The sequence below is a fragment of the Molossus molossus genome, unplaced genomic scaffold (assembly GCF_014108415.1).
Source record: "Molossus molossus isolate mMolMol1 unplaced genomic scaffold, mMolMol1.p scaffold_m16_p_12, whole genome shotgun sequence".
Taxonomy (NCBI): domain Eukaryota; kingdom Metazoa; phylum Chordata; class Mammalia; order Chiroptera; family Molossidae; genus Molossus; species Molossus molossus.
Window position 1 is genome coordinate 26,365,535 of NW_023425347.1, and position 6,536 is coordinate 26,372,070.

A 6,536-nucleotide genomic window follows, 5' to 3' on the forward strand; every position below is an offset into this window, starting at 1 on the left:
GGTTCCAGAAACCAAGGCATATTGGATTCCAACTCACTTGGTCCACGTGGAGCTCTGCAGCGGTTCCTATATCAGTATCTGAGTATGACCAGGTCCGGGGGAGATCCCTCTCCCCCAGCTCCTTGTCCCAGCTCCCCCAGCTAGCCATGACCCACTGGCAAGTCCAGCTGGATGAGTGGAGGGTAATTTTGTCTAAGACAGTGATCTCCAAAGTGAGCTTCATAAGATGATACAGGAATAAAAAAATAAATTTTCTGTTTATTTTTAATCTTACTTTTTAACTGTTTCTGCATGCATGTCTATACAAACGTATATAAATGTTACAATCTATGGGCAAACATTCTTCCTATGGGATAAAGTTTTATTAAAGTAGGCGAATCAGTAGTGTTTACCATATGGACTTGTGGGCCCAGGGGCCCCAGACATCCCATTATGTTAGTATACTTAATAATTCACATTTGAAGGTTCACTGTGGTACAGTTTGTATGTGGATATTATGCCTGTTTACCCTGTTTAAATTTATCAGTAAGGTGGCAAATCTATTTTGCTTTCAACTTTCAGAAAATCCATACAGTGTTTGCTTACCAAGACTTTTAGGCCCATAGAACAACATTAAAATTTAAAACATGTAACATTGAACTTATGGTACTAGTACTCTTAATACCTAAATCTTGTTGCCTACATTGTAATAAGTTTTCAGTGTTTTTTCAACGTGTGAAACAACTGTTTCCTTTATGTTTCTTTACAATTTCTGTGTGGTTCATTCTTTCAGTTTCAGAAAGCCTCGATGTTTATAGCTTCCTCTTTGAATTAAAGCTTCAAAAATTTGAGAAAACCCTGACAAATGAGCCCATTCATCACAGTAAACTGAACCCTGTTTTTCCATATCAAGGTCAGCTTACACACTGTGGGTGGAGGTTGCTGATGTACCAGACCTGGGGCTAGCTTACCGAGATGGACACATGTGAGGTCACTCCGAAGCACACAAGGAATGATTGAATAGCACAAACGCTGGGCCACAGTATCAGTGTGACAGCAGAACGTGTGTGGAGAGAATGGGAAGGACTTGACTTGATTAGGTGCATGTCTCAAAGTCAGTGACTCACGTGCCATCGAGGACTAGATTGAGGGTTTCCTCTGTGCAGAAGTGATGTGTTCCACTCCTTCCCAGCTTCCAAGACAGCTCCCAGGAATCCCTGCCTCCTGGGACTCACACCTTGTGTTGTCCCCTTCCATACTGGGCCAACGGTGATCTGTGTGAACAAGAGAGAAAATGGCAAAAGTGAGAGTGTGTCACTTCCAAGATTAAGTTCTAAATGACACGGTGGCTTTCATCTTGTTTGCTCTTCTCCTTTTTCCCTCTCTCAGGCCATGGATTCCAGGGGAACCGGGCTGCCTTGTCATGAGCAGCCTCGTGTCAGAGCTGTGCTCACTATGGGGTGTCAGAGGGAAGACACGTGCCCTCTTGTTGAAATCAGTCAGTCTCATAGGAAAGGCGAAATGTTCTCAAGCAAATGCCGTGCACTGTGCTAGATCTGATAGCACTGGGGTGGGCACCCTGTCCATGGAGCCTCAGGGAAGCCACGTGGCAGCTTTGATGCACTGAAGAACTGCCTTTTGGATGGGAGAAGAACACAGGTGTCCTTGGGGCAAATGGAGTAATGGAAGGGGGGAAGGGTCTTTTCAGGCAGAGACCGGGGTATGTAAAGGCAGGGAATTGAATTCAATAAGTATTAATTGGGGGGGGGGGGGGGGGAGGGTGATAATTTATTGAAACTTTCATGGACCCCATTGAAAGAATAAAAGCTGTGTGAGAGAAAAAGTCTGTGCTCTGAATTCATGCCCCTCGCCAAGACTTGAAGTCAGGAGATCACTCTCTTTCATTGATGCTGTTCAGTATGGCAGCCACTAGATCCAGACTGCCATTCTGTTCTGGAAAGGTGGCTGGTCCTAATCAAAGGGGTGTAAGTATGAAATGCACACTCAGATTTGAAGGCTTTACCAAAAAAAGGAAAACTATCCCACTCATAACTCTTTACATTGATTGCATGTTGAAATGAGATCGTTGATAAGTTGGGTTAAGTAGAACAGATTATTAAAACTGATTTCACATGTTTCTGTTCTCATTCTTAGAAGGAGGGGCTGAGTTCACATTTCTCTGTGTGGTCTGTTTGTGGCTCCCACGATCTGCCTCTTGGACAGCACTGTTTTGGAGGCTGCTTCTGCTACAGCCTGAGAGAGGCTCTGGCGTCAGCACTGTGGATGAGAGAAGAAACGGGCTCAAGAGAAGCTAAGAAGACCACAGCCAGTGTGCTTTCCCTACACTCACCCTGTGCTGAGAGGGTCTAGTGTGAGGCCTGGGGAAGGCTTAGCCGGAGACAGGGTGGTGTCAAGGTTCAAAATCCAAAGGAGGGTTTGGTGTGGGCTGAGCAGCCCTGTGACATGTGGCATTGGCATGCATTCTTGGAGAATATTGTATAATAATACTTTACTTATACCCTCCCCCAATCTGAACTTTTTAGTTCAGAATCCTCTGCAGCATCTGCTTCTCTTTTGCTTCTAATATTATTGCTTGGATGGGAGAGGAGAGGTATTCACACCTCAAAATAGACAACAGGTCTGTCTTCTTTAGAGGAGTTGAGTCTGTTTCTGGACATATTCCATTTTTTTGGAGGTTCTGAGATTCTAGCAAGTCTCTATCACTCTGTAGGATTTAATATCCTTGCTAGGTAAGTTCCGGGGTAACCCATGCCTTACTTATCTTTGTTACTTGTGAGACTGGAGCTGGGCTTTACCGGGCTGGCAGAGACAGTAACGGCTTCCTAAGCCTGAAGACTCTGCCCACTGGCCCATACCTCAGAGACTGGCAAGGTCAACTGTTGGAGGTCATCTGGGCCCTGGAGCATGCTCTGCAGTGGGGTCTGGATTCTGTTCAGTGTCTGGCACAGTTTGCTGTGGGACTTTGCCAAAACATCTCTCTGTGTCTTTACATTCTTATTGGTTAACCAGTTTCCGGATCCGAATAGCCAGAGTGCTCTGCAGATTGACTTTAGAGCTTTTTAAAAGTGCAGTGTCAATGAGAACATTATGCTTTTTCAGGTAGAGAGCACTTTGAAGGAGAATAATCGATGGGATTCCAGGACCTCTCTGTGAGACGGGAATATTAATAGAAGAGGACATTGCTCAATTCTGGGAATGTTGCAAGGGGCAGAAATGAACCCTGGTTAACAGGATCCCTCTTGCCCCATCCAGGTTACACCAGACAGTTCAAGAACATGTGGTCCAACCTCGCTCCACACAGCATGTCCAGGTGGGCTGTCTCTCCTACTGTGAAGACATTATGTGGATTTTTAGGGAATAACTGTTTTCGGTTGTTAGGGCTGCCGTAGCAAAGTGTCACTTGTGGGGGGCCTCAAACAACAAAAATGTATTGTCTCACAGTTCTAGAGGCTGGAAGTCTGAGACTGAGGTGTGGGCAGCGTTGGTGCCTGGGGACTATGGGGACAATCTGTCCCATGCCTCTCTCCTAGCATTTGGGGGTTTGCTGTTCCTTAGCTTGTAGACCCATCGCCCAGATCTCTGCCTTCATCTCTCACGAGGTTCCCCGTTGTACATGTGTCTGTGTCCAAATTTCCCCCTTTTATGAATCATCAATCGTATTGGATTCCAGCCCACCCCAATGACTTCATTTTACCATCATTACCTCATAGAGATTACCCATCTCCAAATAAGGCCACATTCTGGGGTGCCGGGGTTGAGGCCTTCCACGTAGGAAGTTTCAGGGGACACAAGTCAACCCATAATAAATTCTATTTGAGATAAGTATTAACCTTTTTTTTCCCCCCTTAAGCTATTTTTTTTTTTATCCTTACCCGAGGTCATTTTTCCATTTTTTGTTCAGATAGAGTGAGAGGGAAAGAGAGAGAGAGAAACATCGACATGAAAGGGACACATCAAGTGGATGCCACCCTCATGACCCAACCAGGGCCGGGGACAAACTGCAACCGAGGTACATGCCCTTAGCGGGAACCGAACCCGGGTCTCTCTAGTCCGCAGGCCAATGCGCTAACCGCTGAGCCAAACCGGCCAGGGCTCCTTATGCTATTTTTATGTCCACGTAGTGGGTTTGATTAACCTCCATTTGTTGAGGGATGGGCATGAACTGATCTTTTCTGTAACTGCCACTTTCGTGTTCTTGCAAATGTGCCTGTGTTCTGACCCTGCTTCCTGAAGCCCGTGCTTCTCTGATTCCCTAACGCCTCACTTACGAAAGGCCACTCATGTGGACTGTATTTTGGTGAGACAGCTAAAACATGGAATTAAAAAATGAAACATCTTTTTCAATGCACTACTGAGCTGGAAAGAAAGGAAGAAATCATCAGAGTTCTCTTTTTAAAGAAAGCTTTTTATTTTAGAATACTTCAGGTTTACTGAAATTTGCAAAGATAATAAAGAGTTCCAGTTTCAGTTTTCCCTTAGGTTATCGTCTTACATCCCTGTGGTTCACTCGTCAAACCTGAGATAGTAACATTGGTACATGACGGTCAGCTACGCGTCAGGCTCTGTGGAGTTCCGTCTGTCCTCCCGAGTCCAGTGCAGGTCCCACAGTGACTGAGCTGCTGTGTCGGGTGAGCCTCGTCTGCTTTCACGACCTTGACAGTTTTGAAGAACACTGGTCAGGCATTTTATAGAATGCACCCCCATCTGGGTTTGTCTGATGTTCTCCTTAGGGTTGTAGTGACTTAACCAAGTAAATATGAGACACTAGAAAATGAGTGGATACTAAATCTCCCCAGGACTTACTTCCAGACCTGGGAAAGTGGAGCTCTTGAGCCATATTTTCGATGGCCTCACAGGGTGTGGGGGCAGGACATAGACTCTAGGGTTTGCCCACGGTGAGGAAAGTGATGGAAAAACCTTGACCACTCCCTGCCTCCCCCCTCACATGCTAAGCTGTGATCCTCATTAAGACAACCAATATTTATCGAACACTTTCTACATACTAGGAAAACACAAAGTGCCTTAACCCTCAAGCTTCTCTTCTTGTGGGGGAGCAGACAGTACATTAAAAAAGTGAATGAATGAATGAATGAATGAATGAATGCCTAGCATAATTTTAAGTAGTGAGAAGCACATCGAAGATGAAGGACAGGGCAGAGTAAAGGAATAGAGGGTGAGTTAGAGAGGAGTTGGTGATGGCTATTTTAGACTTCAGAATTTCTTCCAAGGACAGGAACTCATTTAGCCATTAGGAAATGGAAAAAGCCCACATACTAAATAATAGAATAATGATTGGCTCCCAGCCTGATGCTTCTGCATGTGACCGTTTGTGGCTGGGCCAGGGCTGTGGGGAGGGAAGGTGCCGATGTGGACAGCTGGATGAGACAGGTGGATAATTGTTCCCAGGACGTTGACTCCAGAAACTCTTTCAGAGACCTCGCCTGGCTCCCTCCCTGCTCTAGACCCAGGCCCTCACGTTGCCCCTGGCTGTCCTGACCTCTTGGCTGCCCCACCAGCCTCTTTGGAAGCCCTCATGCTCTGGCTCTGACTGTCGTCCCTCCTCCACCTACCTCTGTTGGGCTGAGTCCTGCTCCTCCAGGAGGCTCGGAACGGACAGAACATCAGGGGGGTAGTCACGGCGTCCAGTCTAAGTCACGTGCCGGGCTCCTGTCCCCTCGTCTATCACGTGGTCCGCACGAGGCCTCTAGGAGCCCTTCCAGCGCTCTGAGCCCGCCATGCTGCAATGTACTCAGCACTCCGAAAACCTGGACATGCAGCAGTGAGGAAACACGGATCCCTCCCAGCACACGTTTACACCTTACCAATGCGCTGCCACACCGTAGCCCACAGAAACAGTCCTCCCAGCCTTTCAGGCAAAGAGCAGAAGACAAGGGGGGAAAAGGTGGTGCTGCCATTGAGCGACCTGATGGCCTTCCCAGAGAGGAGAAGCCAGAGTTCGATTGCCACAGGAAAGATCAGCAAAGAATTCATAGAGGTGGCATTTGAGTGGGGTTTTGAAGGACATGTAGCACTTTGATAGATAGAGAAAGGCCTTGCAGAATAGGGGAGCCGTGCAGGCAACATCAGGGAGGCAGGGCAGTGGGTGGCACCCGTGCTGGGTACCCTCACCCTGGGCAGGGCCGCAGCAGGCGACATCAAAGTCGGGAGTTGCTTGCAGGGAGTGTGTGATAATAGCACCACTTATTTTCATGCCAGGGACTGCCATGTGACTTGCACACTTTTTAAAGGTTAATCTTCAAACCAATTCTATGTGGCTGGGTACTACTACCATCCCATTTTACAGATGATAAACTGAGGCCTACAGGGATCTCGAAAGTGATGAAGCTGGGATTTGAATGCAGGTCTAAGCATAACTGACTCCAGAAGCAGAGAATTCAACAGAGCTGAGAGGGACGAAGGAGCCGAAAGTGCAAGCTGGGAATCTGGGCAGGGAGTCAGCAGATGTGAGGAAATGCCGGGTCTCCACGTGATGTGACCAGAGAAGCCGTGAGTCGCCGACTTTGGCGGTTTAGTGC